Genomic DNA, 18,327 nt, shown 5'->3' on the forward strand with positions numbered 1-18,327 from the left:
TTCGGCCAAGTAGCAGGACCTGGCCATGGACGGAGCAGAGTCCAGGCCAAGCACCTACCTCGTTCGGCCAAGTAATGGGACCACTGTAGTATCTCTTGACATCCTTTTGGGAGATAGTGCCGCTGACATGAGGCATGGTCGACAGGCGGACCGTACGACAGAAGCTTCTACTGTTGCGTCAAGGATTTGCATGCCCTGTTAAGGTATGATATCAAAGGTACTTTCTTGACAAGCCCCTTTCATGAGACACATGGGAGAGCATGCCCATACCTCGAGAAGTGCACGTGCTGCTACCAGGGCTCTATATAAAGTGGGGTTCGTCATCGGCGGAGGTACGCGTTATCTGCTGTTTGCGCATAGTGTTACTGTTGTTCTGCTTCTTCACATTTTTCGATGACTGATTTGAGCGTCAGAGGGCCAACGTAAGGGACCCCTTCCCTGGCTCGACACTGACATTATTTGTATTGCAGAGCAAAATGAGGTCCACAGCCGGTCAACGAAGCCGCCACCTCCCCAGCTTTCTAGCTTCCCGCTTTCGGATAGAATCATTTTGACACCGTCTGTGGGAACGTAGCCTGCATCCGAATGAGAAGATGGAGGACGCTAGATGATTCACAACGGTGACATTGACGCAAGAGGAGCTCAACATGCTGATATAAGCCTGAGCGGGGAAGATAGTGGAGCAACAGCAACAACATGCGTTAGCCGAGCGCTAGTAGGCGCTGGCCGAGCGCCAAGTGCAAGAGCCTGCAGCTTCAGTAGCGGGTCGCCAGGTTGAGCAAGGAGATCGAGCATAACAAGTCTCCACTTGGGGACAGAACAAGAAGCCAACCGACACGTATGGGGAAGTGCTCAATGCGCCTATCCCCCTCCACCGAGCATTGTTCCGAACTCCATCGGAGGAGCTAGGCTGAGCGGGCATGGACCAAGGTTCTTCTTCTGATGATGCACTCATTCGAGACGCAAGGAAAGGGAAGACACCCCATAGAGGATAATTCGGCCGAGCGGATCAATCAACAGTTTTCGAAGGAGATTTTGAACGACCCTCTGCCAAGGCACTATACGTCGCTGGCAATCAGAGAGTACAACGAAACCACCGACCTAGACGACCAATTGTCCAAATTTGACAATGCGGCCACACTTCATCAGTACACCGATGGAGTTAAATGTCAGGTCTTCCTCACCACTCTCTCCAGATCAACACAACGCTGGTTCAAGAGATTACCGGACGGATCAATCCATAGCTTCAAGGACTTCCGGGCGGTATTCCTTCACCACTTCGCCAGCAGTCGCCACCATCAGAAGACGAGCGTGAACTTGTTCTCGCTCAAGCAAGGGCCTAGAGAGGCATTGAGGACCTACATCCAACGCTTCAATCAGGTGGTGATAGACATCCCAGCGGTCTCCTCGGACGTGCTAGTGAACACCTTTACCTAAGGGCTCACCAAAGGGGAGTTCTTCCGGTCACTCATTCGGAAGCCACCATGGGACTTCGGCCATCTGCTAAAGAAGACCACCGAATACATCAATGTGAAAGAAGCCCGGCGGCGAGGAGATAGATGCCCGTCGAGCCCATAGGAGTGTCTGAACGACATCAACCGAGCAGCCATCAACCTCCTAAGGGGCCTCGATCGAGAGGAACTTAGCCACACCATGAGCCCAAGACACATGCCATGCAGCATGTGGCAGCCGCTTGCCCAAAAGCTGCAAAAGGCAAGGTGTGGACGTCAATGTTCTGCTTCTTCCACCAGTCGACGACACACAACACCCAGAACTGCTACGACCTGACAGCTAGTAGGCCGACCCCGAGGAGATATCACTATCAATCCCCATCTCCCGATTGGTGACACAAGCGTTGATAAGCTAGTCAAAGGGTAGAGGAAAGGATGACAGCCGAGCTACACCATCATCAACCCCAGTGAAGGAACAATCCAAGTCCTGCTCGAGCCTCTGTCGAGCGGAACAGGCCTTCGACTTGAGAGGAGGAGAATAGGAACAACGCCGCTCGAGGGGAAATAAGAATGATCGTCGGTGGGCCGACCAGAGGTGATTCCAACCGAGCGAGAAAGTCGTAGGCTTAGCGACTCGAGATTCACGTAGTGGGCTGCAGCAAAGAGAGAGCCGAAGGACCCGAGATCAGCTTCGGCCCAAGAGACTTAGAGGGAGTGGAGATTCTTTATGATGATGTACTGATCATCCGAGCAGTAATCACCAATTATGTTATTCACCGAACCTTCGTTGACACAGGTAGCTTGATGAATATCATATTCAAAAAGGCGTTCCATCAGCTACAAATGGACCGGAGCGAGTTGCTGCCTATGATGGCCCCGCTCTACTGTTTCACGGGCAACGAAGTGCTACCGTTCGACCAAGCCAAATTGGTCATCTCTCTCGGGGATGAGCCACTGAAGAGAATAAGGACCATAAACTTCATTGTGGTAGATGCATCCTCAGCCTACTACGTCATATTGGGTCGACCAACCCTCAACGAGTTCCAAGCGATAGTGTCCACCTATTGTCAGAAGATTAAATTCCCGATGGACGATAAGGTGGGAGAGGTCAAAGGCGACCAATTAGCCACTCGGCGTTGCTACGTCGAGATTGTCAAATCAGAAGCAAGGGCCGCTCAAAAAAATCCTCTCTTGGAGGTGAACACTAGTACATAGAAACCTCCTACGCTGGTCTACGAAGAAAAGGAGGAAGTTCAGATCCACCCCAGCTGATCGGAGGCAACCACCTTTATCGCCGTCGATCTGGAGTGCGAAGAAGGTAGAGCTGATCGTCTGCCTTAGACAAAATTAAGATGTGTTCGCTTGATCGACCATGAGCTTCCTGGTATCTCGCCGAGCATGGTTTAGCACGAGCTCCATGTCCGACCGGACGCTCGGCAAGTGAAGCAAAAGAAAAGGGATTTCAGCGCGGAGCAAAATCTGATCATCTGGGCAGAGATAGAGAAACTGCTGGAGGTTGGCCATATATAGGAAGTTCAATTCCTGAGCTAGCTCGCTAATGTTGTGTTGGTCTCGAAGTTGGGCAACAAAGGACGGGTTTGCATCGACTTCCATGACTTGAATAAGGCGTGCCCGAAGGATTTCTATACGCTGCCCCGAATAGATGAGATGGTGGACTTCACGGCGGGTTGTGAGCTGATCTACATGCTCGATGCGTATCAGGGTTACCACCAAGTGCCGCTCACTCGAGACGATCAAGAGAAGGTCAGCTTCATCATGACCGACGGAACGTACTGCTACAACGTCATGTCGTTCGAAATAAAGAACACCGACGCCACCTACCAAAGGCTCATGAACAAGGTGTTCCGACGGCAGATCGGTTGCAACATGGAGGTATATGCCAATGATATATTAATAAAATCCCTCTGACCTGTTGACCTTTGTGCAAATATCGAGGAGACTTACCAAACTCTGAGGGCTTATGGAATAAAGCTGAACTCAAACAAGTGCTTGTTTGGTGCGAAGAGTGACCACTTCCTCGGATATATCGTCATCTAGTGGGGAATCAAGGCAAATTCGAGCAAAGTAAAGGCCCTACAAGACATGCTACTGTCGCGCAAGACCGAATGGATCACCGCGCTATCAAGGTTCATCTCCAAGTCATCCGACCAGAGTCATCCGTTTGTCAAGGTGCTGCGCCGAGCTACAAAATTTCAATGGGACGCGGAGTGTGACTGGGTGTTGGAAGAGCTCAAGGAGTACCTTAACTCTTTACCCGTGTTAGCTAAGCCGAGTGCTGGTGAGCCGCTCTGGTTCTACCTGTCGTCCATCAAGTATGCGGTTAGCTTGACATTAGTTAGGCAAGACGACCATGAGCAATATCCCGTGTACTTTTTGAGACATATATTGAAAGATGTAGAATCCCGCTACACCTGTCTTGAAAAGTTAGCTTATGAGTTGGTGCTAGCCGCTCGGAGACTCCGCTCATACTTCCTGGCTCATCCGATCGTCGTGATGACCAACAGCGTCCTAAGAAGAGTTTGTTGGTGTAGGGTGCCCCAAACGATTGAACCTAAGTTTTGATTATGGCAAAGGGTCCAAAGTTAATGTTACTTGTTGTCTAACAAGGTTAAATGAGCTTGCAGGAAAGTCGTAAGTGTTCTTAGGCAAAAATCCTAGTGGATTCTAGGTAGGCGAAAAATCCTAGGGGAGTTAATCCTAGATCCTAGGGGGAGGTAATCCTAGTTGGTGGAAAGTCCTAACTACAGTTAGACAAGGCGAAGTCTTGGCGGGTTGAGCACTTTGGGTAAAATCCTAAAGTCGGGCACTCTTGGTGAAAATTCTGGTGGTCGCGGATTAGGTGAAAATCTGGATGGGTTGTGGAGCGAACGTTCAACATGAAGACCTGAAGTCTCGAACACTGATCAAAAGTCCAGACGGTTTAGAGGACCAGTCTGGCAAAAGGTAAACTCTCCTGAGAGGAGTAGGTGAGGACGCGTTCCCCCGAGAAGGGAACAGTAGGCGTCGGTTCAACTTAGAGTTTCAGCGAAACTCAAAGTCAGAACTGGATAGTCCGAGGCTATCAAATTCATAGAAAAATTCATATTCTATATATTGTTTATTGCTTGAACTAACTTTATTTTGCAGAAAATAAAGTCATGAAAAAAACTGGTCCGACCCTCGGAAGGGATCCATGTGCCTGGAGCTAGCCCAGAGCTGGTCCAGGAGCCCGGACCTGGTCTGGGCGGCCGGAATACCAAACTTTATCTCATCCCAGTTTGGAGAGCGTTGATTGGATGAGCTAACATCATGGTTCAGGGGCCCTGAAGGGATCCAGGAGCCCAAAACAGCCTATATAAGCAACATTCGGTTAAGAGACAAAGACACAAATTGCTTTCACGATTGCTTTCTTGTGCGCTGCTCCAAAGACGCTCCTGCGACTCCACGATGTGACTCCGACCAACAAGTGACATTGCTCCGAGGACCGAGCAACACAACTCCGATGACAGAGTGACACGACTCCAACAACTAAAAGCACAACCTTCTAGATCCCCAGAAGTTGTTGGTATACTTTTAATTACTGCACTTAAATTATAAATCCATTGTATTCATCTTTGTAAAGATTTGCCGAACTGATAGTAAATTGCCCAACGAAAGCGGTCAACGATCATGGGCCTTGGAGTAGGAGTCGTCACAGACTTCGAACCAAGTAAAAACAAACTGTGTTAGCTGTGTTTGTTTTTCCTTCTGTCTTTCTTTCTGCTACATTATCTCCGATCATGTTTTCCGAAACGAATTAGCCACGAGCGCTATTCACCCCTCCTCTAGCGCAACGATCCTACAATTGGTATCAGAGCAGGACCGCTCTGAATCGGTACAACTACCATTCGAGCATTCTTATTCGTCGCTTTTTTGTCCGTTTTTGGTAAAAATAAGTTTTTACGCCTTACGTTTTTTCCTTCAAAATTTTTTTTAAAAAAAATGCATTCTCATTTTTTCACCATTAGTCAGCATAGGTAAAATATCACATTTAATAAGATTTATCATAATATTTATTATTAGTATTTTATTATTATTTTTGAAATTAGTGAAATATCCTTATTTTATCCTTTTCCAGCATTACTAATCCGACTAAGTCTTGGAACAAGTTTTTTTTAATCTTTTTTTTGTCTTTGCAAGAGACTTTTTCTAAATGGCTCACCAAGAAGGTTACAACACCGCTCGACCACCACTATTCTCTAGCGAAGATTTCAGCTACTCGAAGGGCCGAATGGAGTATTATTTGAAGACTGCAGTAGAAATATGGATGATCATCCAAACCGGCCTCGCGCTTCCACTCGACGGCGTTGGCAAACTAGTATCATGCATAAACTAGGAGACAAGTCTAATGAAGAAGATCGAGGCTGATGCCAAGGCGACTCGAGCCCTACAATGCACTCTAACAAAAAAAGAGCTGAACCGGATCGACCCCTTCAATAGCGCAAAGGAGTTGTGGGAAAAGTTGATCGAACTGCACGAAGGAACTTCCGACACGAAGGTAAGCAAACGTGATTTGATACTAAATAAACTTTATAATATAAAAATGTAGGAAGGTAAATCGGCAAGCCAACTTCGCGCGTGGATTCAAGACTTGCTCAACGACCTCCAAGCAATCGGTCAGAAGGTGGAAAATGTAGGATCGATGATGTGCTAAAGGGGGGTGGTTAATAGCACACTCGTGGCTAATTCGTTCATTTCAGAAAACACAAAGTAAGAACGTAGCGGAATAAAGAAAAATATAAAAGCAATCACGAATAGGATTTCTTTTACTTGGTTTGTAGCTTGTGACGACTCCTACTCCACGGTCTGTGATTGTTGATCGCTTTTGGTAGACAATCACTAATTGCTCAAAAATTCTTTACAAGTAAGCAATTACAAGTACAAAACTAAACAAAGTATATCGACAATATAAGGATGAGTAAAAGAGTCGTCGATTGTCGGAGCAGCAATTGAGCGTTGCCGAAACGTTTCAGAGTAGCACATAGTAGCGCAAGTAGTTTGATTTTTGGTGTCCCTAAAGTGTTGGCCGAGACCTCTTTTTATAGCCTCTTCAAACCTGATCCAAATCCTCTGATCTTGGGATCAAGTTTTGACTCGACCCGAATCGGTCGATCGATCCCCAGGTTCGGTCGACCGAACCTACTGAATCGTCCAGGCCTTCCGTCCAGATGCAGCCTCTCCGGATAGCACCTTCGTTCGGTTGACCGATCTCGTCGTTCTGTCAACCGATCAGCTGATGATCTTCGCCTCATCCGATCCGATCAACCCGGCTTAACTGAGTCTCTGTCTATCCTCGGTTCGGTCGACCGATCCCAATGTTCGGTCGACCAAACCTCTGGTCAATACTTCACCGAGAGTTAGACTTCTGATCCTTTTGTACTAAGGTTCGGTTACCAATCTAGATGTTCGGTCGACCGATCAAGGCTAAGTCCAACCTTGTAAAACTACTAGTTTTTTACAAAACATAGTTAGACAAAATAGCAAATAATATATAAATCAATAACTTGACAGCCTTTGGACTGTCTTGTTTTGACTTTAGATTTCCTCTACAAACCCTAGCTCGAACCGACGCCTATTGTTCCCTCATCGGGGAACACGTTCTCACCTACTCCTCTCAGGAGAAGTTACTTATTGCCAGACCGGTCCTTCAGACTGACTGGACTTTTGCTCAGCGCCCAAGACTTTAGGCCTTCATGCTGGGCGTCCGCTCCACGACCTGTCTAGACTTCCACCTGGTCCGCGATCACCAGGGTTTTCACCTAAAGTCTCCGACTCTAGGATTTTGCCCAAAGCGCTCAACCCACCAAGACTTTCCGCCTAGAGTTACCACTTCCTAGGACCTAGGGTTACCACCCCCTAGGGGTTTTCACCTACCTAACCGCAGTTAGGATTTTCCATCACCTAGGATTACCGCCCCCTAGGACCTAGGATTACCTCCCCCTAGGGGTTTCCACTTGCCTAGAATCCATTAGGAGTTTTACCTAAATCAACTTAAGACTTTCTGCAAGCTCAATCAACCTTGTTAGATTATAAGAAAACTTAACTTTGGACCCTTTGCCATAATCAAAACTTATGTTCGATCGTCTGGTGCTCCTTGCACTAACAGAAAACCGCGATGTCATCAAGTATACACTCAATGCATTTCTAAGGAACACTTTGTGGGCATCCATGGTAGATGCTTTCAACGCATCCAAGGACCTTTCCTTAATAAATTAGACGAATTATTTTCTGAATTCGAGCTTCATGAACAAATTAATACTACTCGGGCCAAGAAAGGTATTTCACTATTTGCAGGGAAACTCGTGAACAAGAAGTAGAAGCCTAAGCGCCGGACCAAACCGGAGTCCGAAGATGAATTGGACTCAGAAGAAGACGAAATCACCACCGAACTAGTCAAACTAGTTCGGAAAGCACTTAAGAAGAAGAAGATGACTCAATCGAACTCGAAGGGCAAGCTTGGAGTTACCTGCTATGACTGCAACAAGAAGGGACACTACAAGTCTGAATGTCCAAACCAGAAGCAAGAAAGAAGGAAGGTTTTGAAGGCAACATGGTCCGAGTCATCGAAAGAGTCGAACGAAGAAGAACACGAGCAAGCAAGCTTCGTTGCTCTACCAGCACAAGCATACATTGTTGAAACTGAGTTTGAGTCCGAAACCGATGCAGAATCAGAAACCAAGTCTGAAAGAAGCCACGGATCTGTATTCATTTCCGAAGGGCCAAACCACTTTGTAAGTTCTTTGTTCATTGATACTTAAATAGATGAATTATAAAATTTAATTGAATACTTGTTAAGAAAATTGGCTAAATCTAATCTCCGAGTCAAGTCACTCCAAAAGGAGGTAACAATCCTTAAGGAAGTGAGTAACTCGAGTTCTTTGACTGAGCAAATTCAAGGAAACTCAACTCAAGTCCAACAACTTGAGGAAGAGAATTCCAATTTGAAAAATCAAGTCGAGTAACTTAAGGACACGTTGGAACAATTCACCTTGGATTCTAAAAACCTTGATCTGATTCTTGGAAAACAAAGGGTCGTATACAACCAAACCAGACTTGGATACGAGGCTAGAAATCGATTCAAGTCTTACTTGTCTTTAGTGAATCGATCAAATAGAAACATAGTCCAAGCATGAGTCCCCAAGTCTAACTTGACTAATCAAGTTGGACTACCTTGATAGACCTTATCGAAGCTATGATCTAGGGGGAGCTAATAGAAAGACCATCTTTATAAATAAACCTGATTGATGCTTGATTTACTATTTTTCTCTTATGTATACTTAGATTAGGATAGATAAGAACTTAGATTTGATATACACTTGACTAGTTAGACCTAAGATTTTCAGAAAGAAAATTAAATATTCAATTTTTTAAAAGGCTTTGTCTGGAAGTGGTTGATGATCCAATACTCAAAAAGGGCTAGTGCCTCGTCACAGTCTCAAAATTAATTATTGAAATAAATATTTAATTGACTAACTGTTAAACCTTAGTATAACTCAAATGTAAATCAATTCTTAGATTTAAATTTAAATTAAAGATTAAAACTAATTGTCTCACAAAATTTATAAAATTCCCTGATTGAAAATTTAGAAAAGGGTGAGATGGACCAAGGTTTAAAATAAAAAGTAATTAACTTAAATTAATTAAACTCAATTCAATTAAACTAACTAAAATTGAACTAAAATTCTTAAGAATAATTAATTTCAAATCATTAATTAGTTTCAAAAGTATAATTACTTTCAAATTCTTAAGTATAATTAATTTTAAATTCTTAATCAATTTTAAAAGAATAATTAATCCTAATAATTTCAAAAATATAATTAATTAATTTAGTTATTTTTCAAAACATAACTTTCAAACGTAGTTATTTTTCGAATTAAAATTTAAACTTAAAAATTTAAATTTAATCTATTTTGATATTCAAAATCAAATTATTCTCCTTAGACTTAAATATTTTTAGAATTCTCTATCTCGCACACGCTCATAAGTTTAACATATTTAATAACCTATAAAGGGTGAGATGGAAAATCAGGAAAATAAATAATTACTTTTGTCTTATTTTATTTACTTGAACTCTAGAACTCTCAAAACTTAAATAATTTTCTTAAATTTTTTTTGGCACTTATCAAGGGGGAGTGAAAGAACTCAAGTTAAATTAAATAATTTTTTAAAAGTTGAATATTTTCTCAAAATTTAAAGTATTTTTTAAAAAAAAATTAGTTTTTTTCTTATTTAATTATTTTTAAAAAGAAAGTCTAATTATTTTTCAAAAGTAACTTTAATTTTTTTTAAAAGGAAGTTGAAATATGACACACATATATATATTTTAAAAAACGTATTTTTAACTAAGTTTTTATGTACTTAACTAAGTTTTTTTTAAAAAAAATCTTTGAAAAAAGTTAAGTACTTAACTAAGTTTTGATAAAGTTAAGTATTTGATAAAGTATTTTTAAGTATTTGAAATCATTTTTTTAGCTAAGTATTTTTACAAAGGATTTTTTTTTTAATGCTAAGGAATTTTTAAAACTTAAATTTATCCAAGTTTTTCAAAAAAAGGTAAGTATTTAAATGAATTTTTTAAAGAAAATTTTTCTAAAGCTAAGTATTTAGTTAAATTGAAAAAAAAAATCTATCTATACTAAGTATTTACTTAAATTGTTTAAATTCTTTCTGAAACTAAGCACTTAGTTACACTTTTTAATCTTTCAAGAGTTAAGCATTTTAAATCCCTTTTAGGATAAATTTGTTTAAAGTAATTTGAGAGAAATTAATAGTTAGCATTTTTTTTTCTTAATTTTCTCTCTAACTTAGTATATTTTTTATTATGCTAAAGGGAGAGAGAAAGTTAAATGTTAGAAAGATAAAATTAAGTTAAACTTTTGATTAAAGGGGAGCATAAGGGAGAACTTTGCTCATGCATAAGTTCTTTTAATTGTTTCACTTATACTCATGTTTAAGTTTTTTTCATTATTGTTATGTTTTACTTAACTTTGAAGCAGGTTGTCATAATAAAAAAGGGAGAGATTGTTAGTGCAGGGAGCACCAGACGATCGAATCTAAGTTTTGATTATGGAAAAGGGTCCAAAGTTAAGGTTATTTGTTATCTAACAAGGTTGAATGAGTTTGCAGGAAAGTCCTAAGTGTTCTTAAGTAAAAGTCCTAATGGATTATAGGCTGGTGGAAAACCCTAGGGGGAGGTAACCCTAGGTCCTAGAGGGAGGTAACCCTAGGTGGTGGAAAGTTTTAACTGCGGTTAGGTAAGGCGAAGTCTTGGCAGGTCAAGCACTTTGGGCAAAATCCTAGAGTCGGGGACTCTAGGTGAATATCTTGGTGGTTGCGGATCAGCTGGAAGTCTGGATGGGTCGTGGAGTGAACGTTTAACATGAAGATCTGAAGTCTCGAATGCTGAACAAAAGTCCAGATGTTTTGGAGGACCGGTCTGGCAAAAGGTAAACTCTCCTAAGAGGTGTAGGTGAGGACATGTTCTCCCGAGGAGGGAACAGTAGACATCGGTTCGACATAGAGTTTCAACAAAACTCAAAGTCAGAACCAGACAGTCCGAGGCTATTAAATTCATAGATTCATATTCTATATATTGTTTATTATCTGAACTAACTTTATTTTACAGAAAATAAAGTGATGAAAAAAACTGGTTCGGGCGTCTGGAAGGGATCCGGGCGCCCGGAGTTGGTTCGGGCGCCCGGAGTTGGTCAAGGCGCTCGAACCTGGTCCGGGAGCCCGGAATACCAAACTTTATCTCATCGTAAGTTTAGAGAGCGTTGATTGGACGGGATGACGTCACGGTCCAAGCGCCCGGAACAACCTATATAAGCAACATTCGACCAAGAGACAAAGACACAACTTGCTTTTGCGATTGCTTTCTTGCGCGCTGCTCCAAAGATGTAACAACCCGCCTTCTACTGGCTAGGCTGTAAGGCCCGACCGTCACATTATGCTATGCTAAGCTATAACCATGACCATTACTAAGTCTAGGTGCGGAAAACTGTACCAATTTAAAACCTTGCTAAGCTAATCCAAGTTCTTGGTATTACATGTGCTAAGGGACGCAATCTAAGGTATACATGGCATATCCTACATCCCATATGGTCAAGAAGCTGAATTACAAGGTCTCTTGGTCGAAACCCAACTTCCCAATCGATCCAGATTGAACTCAATCGATTGCAAGCTATTGAATCGATCCATGGATCGATTCTGATGGCTACTGTGCTCGGGAAAATATTCTGGATCGATCGGCTGATCGATCCAGACTGGCCAATCGATCCATTGATCGATTCCAGAGCTCTCTGTTCGCGGAAGCGATTTCCCCGATCGATCGGCTGATCGATCCAGGACCTTACTGTTCGCGACAGAATGCGACTGGATCGATCGGCTGATCGATCCAGAAGCTTACTGTTCGCGACAGAATGCGACTGGATCGATCTGCTGATCGATCCAGAAGCTTACTATTTGTGGAACCAGGCTCCCAATCGATCCACTGATCGATTGAGGGCCCCCAATCGATCCACTGATCGATCGGGGTTTCTGATTTCGCAGCAAAACTCTGATTTCAGCACTGTTTTGTGTCAAACTCACCTATAAGAGTTCTATATTAGCTGGAAACATACCAATAACACATAACTAGGATTATGAGCATAAGTACTGACAATCTAAGCAAGTCTTTCACGATTCAAAGCATTAAAATAACTAGAAATGTGGAAAATGACACTATATAAAAGCTAAAGTCGTAGTTTGCTGATTTATCCAAGATCTTCATTCCAGGTTCCTTCCACACACATCTTCATCGCATTAACCTCCAGCCTCCGCTAATCCATCTTTCCTTTGCCTTTATTTGCAGTATAAGGAAAGAAGTATCTGTAAGCTTTACGCTTAGTAAGAAACCATCTACCTCACAAAACATGCATACGATGCAATTCATGCTTTGAAAACATGCTATTTGAAATACGTGCTGAACAGGTGAGAGCATGGCATAGTATCATACAACATGGGAACCAAAACTAATCATAAAACTATCACATGTATCAATAATGAAAACTAAGCTGAAGCATGAATTGAGCTAAAACTAAAACTAAGCTAGAACTGAGTTTAAACTATATACACAACTGATTTGTGAGTTTTGAAAACTATTTATCATAGATATGTGAAAATACATAATCATGCTGCTGATGGGCCCAGCAACTGTACGTGCTATGCGCACATCCCTAACTAGACCCTGGTTTGCAAGTCCCGAATTTAGTAGGGTTACTAGGTTATCTAAATGTAATGACCAACCTTCTTACTACTACTACTCTCTAAGGATGACCGTTACTTAACTACTAACTCTACTTAACCGGTATGATTAAAAATCACATGGAAACCCTACCGAAAAATTTCGGCAGAGTCTCGCCTGTACCGGTGACCTTAAACTGACATACATAACATAATATACACAGCCACAGGCGGCTGGAACACATATTAAACACACAAAAGGAATAACATCACCACGCAGTTTAATGAAATCAAATCATGCAAGTAATAAATAGCGGAAACAAAATAAAAACATACAATTAACTAACAGCGGAAGACTAAATGACTCATCTAATACATTCTTAATAAATGGCAATCTTAATAAATTCTTAAACTAAGTCCCAAGGCTTTCATAGTCCTGGCATCACACACCATCTGCGCCACCTTGTCGCTTTCCTTGCTATAACTTTTCTTTTCCTTTATCTGTAGTAAGAGGAAGTGCAGTCTATAAGCAAAATTTGCTTAGTAAGCGCTATCTAACTCACAAAAACACGAATGTGCATGTATACGAAAAGAACTAGAAACTATATGCTCTAAAAAGAAATAAAGTATAAACATAACTGCTCATGTCAAACTAATAGCGAAGAAAAGCTAAGGAATCTACTCATGTAATTCTAATAGCTAATCATGCTACTCATCTAATAGGTAAACATGAAAACTACTCATCCACTAGATAAACATGGTAGAATAAAGAACTAAACTTACTGATTTTTAGAACCATATGAAACTTATTTCATTTGTTCTAACTTAATCTTTAATACTTTATGTTTATGTAAAACTCGTTTTACTTGTTCAAAAACTTATACTTATAATACTTCAAAATAGTAATCAACTTCTCTTGGGCCCAGGCTTAGTAGCATCTTATGCGCGCTCCCTAATAGGTTGGGGTAGCGAGCCACCAATCCTAAAAGAGCAGACCTTGGTCTACCAGGGCCAAGACCTTGGAATTGGACACCTGAATTTGTTTAACGACAACCTTGCGAAGTCGGCTACTAGCCTCTTCTTAAAAGTAAAATACTTATAATCTTAATTACTTCTTCTTTAAATGCCTTGGCATTTTAATAGGCACCTTGTGTGCCAAAATCCCTAAAGTCTTGACTTTGGGATCTACTTAAGGTCTTGGCCTTTTCTTTCTTTTCTTTATCTTTCTTATACTTTTCTTAAACCCAAAATATTGTTAGGGTATTTTTTCCATATGCATCTATAAGTGAAATCAACTAAATAACACACAATCATGCATATTGAAGTAGCAAATAAACTCAAATCTGTATGCTTAAACAAATTCTAAAACTATAATTCTTAACCAAAATCTGTACTATAATACTTAACAAAAATCTGCACTACACTAAGCTTATCAAAAATCTACATATTAAGCTTAACAAAAATATGCACTAAGACTTAACAGAAATCTGCACCAATTCTTAACAGAAATCTGTACTAAATTTCTAATCTACACCACTAAACAACTTAACACTGCATGTTAAAGAATTAATAACAAAATGGGTCTAACAGTAGGTTAATCAATTAATAACGTAAGGTCTAGATAAACTCATTTCTTCTTCTCAAATAGATGCCAAATCATCCCTCAATCTAACACATGATATCTTCTCATTGTCTGTAGCGTAATTTTATATATTGAATCCCTCTTCTAATTAATTGCTTGTCAAAATATGAATATTGGAATCCAATTCTATCCATTTTCTCAATTGTCCAGTTTGAATGAGAATTAAGGATGAAGATATTAATCAAGAAGAATGTCAAACCAACTAGAATCTTCATCAAATCTAGTTGTCTATTCTTTTGAAGATCAATCCAGAAAGCATGCCTAAAGACTTCCTCAATTCTAAACTGCAAGACTTCCTCAATTCTGTACAAACACAATCAGAAAGCATGCCTAAAGACTTTCTCAATTCTGTACAAACACAATCCGAAAGCAAGGAAGGAGGGCTAAATCCCTAGCTACCCAATTCTAAACTACAAGGCTAAAATCTAAGCTACTGTGATGAGATCTTCATTAAAGACTTCCTCAAAACTTATCATATCATGTAAAGAACATCTTTAACCCAACAGAACCTCACAAATCCACAAAGGATTATACTTGAAACCTCTTAATCTACACCAGAAATTTCCACAAGAAAGGAAAGAATTAAAATGTTTCTTATCTTCTAATTCTTTTAATATAAAATACCTCGGCATTTCTTCAAGCACTTGGCGTGCTACTGATCCCAAATTCTGAAATTTAGAAATCCTATCAAAACCTTGGTCTTTTCTTACTTATAGCTACTCATAATCCTCAGAAACTAAGGCTATCTGTTCATGATACAAGTATAAATAACAAAAATTAGAACTGATGGTTTACTGAAAATTCTGGAACTGAAACCCACTGAAAAATCTGAATCTGAATTGCTTAAATTACACAAGCATCTCGGTCAGACATTGAAACAAACAGGAAACATGCAGCTCACACACCATGCACTAAACTTCATCCATCACGGAATACTCACAGTTCAATCTTGATTTTACTTGGTTAGATTATATCCATAAAGTATTTTATCAATCTTAACTTACTTAGACTTCTTCAATTGTCAAATATCCAACCACCCTTGACTTGATTGATAAGTATTTAATTAATCTTAACCTACTTGACAACCGATATCAACTTAACTTAAGCATGTTGTTGCAATATTAAAACTACTTAGTTGGCCTCGACTGCTTGGTATGGTTACACCAAAAATCTCCATAACATCATTTGGTCAACCTCAACCACTTATGGCATGCTTGCACTCAATAAGTCAACTTGGGTAAAACAGTTAGAGCTTAAGGTAAATCATGTTTAGGAATATGATGGACTTAAAGCTATGCATACTAGAAGTAATGAATTCATATTAAATTAAAACCTATGTCATGCTTAAAGAATGCGAAAATCTGCATTGCTTCTACAGGCTGCTCACGCCTGGTTACAAATCAACTAAAGACCCACAATTAATGTGAAATTAGTGGTTGTTCCTACCCAGAATTCACAACCCAAATTTACATGCTAAAATTAGACCATTCCGTGTTCATTGCCTAACAACGAAAATCCGAAACCTATAAAACTCCATATGAATCCAATCATGCTCCTCAAGATCCCAAACAGAAGGTTCTAAATTAGAATCTGAATTACAAACTACAAAACCCGAAGAAAACAACCCACAAATCTTTACTGCATGTTTCAAAACTGAAGGATACCACATTCGGGGTTTAGAACTGTATGTTTAAAGGAATGAACAGAGAACTGCACAAATCCTAATACACAACAAACTTCAAAGGCTGTTCTGCTCATGCCAATTAGTAGCACCACTCGAATTGCACATCCAAACTAAGCTTACTGAAATCTAAGAATAAAACCTCTATAAAACTTGTTCACAACTTACACCTTTATAGAGCAATAGGGTTCTTAAGCAAGTTTTGGCAGTAATGCAAAGAAGAAGGTAGAGTCTTGAAACTATTCTTAACTCTAGCAATTAATTCACAGCATGCTTCGAAAAAATCAAGAGATCTAAACAAGGAAACACCAAATCCAATTCGGGAAACTCACGACAGCACACCATAACCCAACCATCTTCATAGAAAAATTCGGAAACAAAAGGAAAAGGAATCCGGAACTATCTTACTGCAGGTGAGTAGCGAGTTACTTGCGTTCTTGGACTCACTCCCGAAGAAACTGCTAGGGCTTCGGATGGCTCACAGTTCCGGCTCTCCCTCGTGCTCCCGAGCTCCCCTCAACGAAGAGGTCGTGATGGTGGAGAGAACCCCTTGAAGAACACCTCAAGCCGACGCCGGAGACAACCCTAATCTTGGCTTCGATTTCGCTCGGGCAGAATCGCCGCGCACGCGAGAGGAGGAAGAGAGGAATTAGGCTTCGGTGATTGACTCAATCCCTAAGTTCTCCCTTTTTATAACCTTAATATTCTGTTAACTATCTTCAAATAAATTTTCTATCAATTCTAAACAGAAAAACCCGTTTTCCCACCTGGTCAGTCGGGTTTTGATTGAGTCAAAGGTCGTGGGTTCAATTCTCGACTTGGATATTTTTTTGTCGAAACTTCCTTCATTTAGTAAAAATACCAAACGACCTCCAAAAATTGTGTAAAAATACTCTAAAAATTTCTAAAAATCTCTAGAATTTTTCTATAGCATTTCTAAATATTTTAAAGAACTTTTAGAACTCCTAATGAAGAAAATTGGGTCGTTACACTAAACCTAGGGACGATTGTGGGAGCCCAACCCAATGGATATCTAATCCAGTACAGTGCCACTACTAAAATAAAATACTGATTATAGCTGAGTTCTTCTTATATTGCTATTTCCAGGTTATCTGAACCTAGAATTAGGTTATCTGAACCTAGAGGCGACTGTGGGAGCCCACCCATTGGACCGTAGTCCCATAAAAACTGTAATAAAACTGGACATGCTATAAAAAATGCTTCTATTGCATTTTCTGAGCTATTACAATGCCTAAGTTGCATTTTAAATGAGCTGCACCTACTATCGAGCACTTGGTGTGCGCTATTGCTCACCCTATGTGCCCCAAAATCCATATACTACTAAACTAAAACATGAAATCATACGAAAGCTACTTATACTGCAGGTGAGGGGTTTCTTACCTCTTGCGCTAGTTTTCTTACGATTCTAATCGCTAAATTTCCGGAGAAGACGATCCTTTCGACGATCTTCTCGCGTCTATGCGTTCCTCTCGCGGAGGGGAGCGTCCCCGTATCCAAGATGTCACCGGAAGAAGCCCTTGGGACCCTAGGGATGGAGCCCTAGGCGTGCTTGTGGTTGGCGCCAAGAGGAGAAGAGTAGGGAGAGGGGCGGCGTGGGTAAGGGTTTTGAGGGAGAGAAGAGTTACGTTAAAAATAACTCTTCACTTAATTCTTCCCTATTTATATTAAGTGGGTAATGTAGGACCGTGATCGTTCGATAGAGGGGGGGTGAATATCGATTCAAAAACTCGAGTGTAAAAGTACGCAGCGGAAAAGTAAATGAACACAATTGATTTTACTTCGTTCGGAGCCTGTGACGACTCCTACTCGAAGGCCCGTGGTCCTTGATAGCTTTCGTTGGGCAATCACTAGCAATTCGAATGTGATTACAAAAAGAGTACAAGAAATGCTAATGAAACAAAGCACAAGGCTGTACCGACAGAAAAGAAAACTTAAGGAGCAAGGGCGCGTTGTCGGAGCTTTGTTAGCGTCGCTGGAGCACAGAGCAGCAAAGCAATCTGGAAATTCTGAGAGATGTGTGTATGAAGCTCCACCCCTGGGGCTTCTTTTATATGCTGCTCCGGGCGCTTGGATCCCTTCCGGGTGCCCTGGTGCGACGTAGCAAGTCCTGTCAGGATGCTCCACGTGGCGAGGCGACGCAAAGGATAAAACTTGCCTCCGGGCGCCCGGACCACCTTTTTCCAGAGATTCCTTCTCTTGCAAAACAAGGTTAGTCCGAGGCAAAATATACCCTGCAACACAGATTGTTAGCACAATGAATTAACAGAAAA

This window comes from Zingiber officinale, chromosome 3B (genome assembly GCF_018446385.1).
Source record: "Zingiber officinale cultivar Zhangliang chromosome 3B, Zo_v1.1, whole genome shotgun sequence".
In the NCBI taxonomy this organism is placed as follows: domain Eukaryota; kingdom Viridiplantae; phylum Streptophyta; class Magnoliopsida; order Zingiberales; family Zingiberaceae; genus Zingiber; species Zingiber officinale.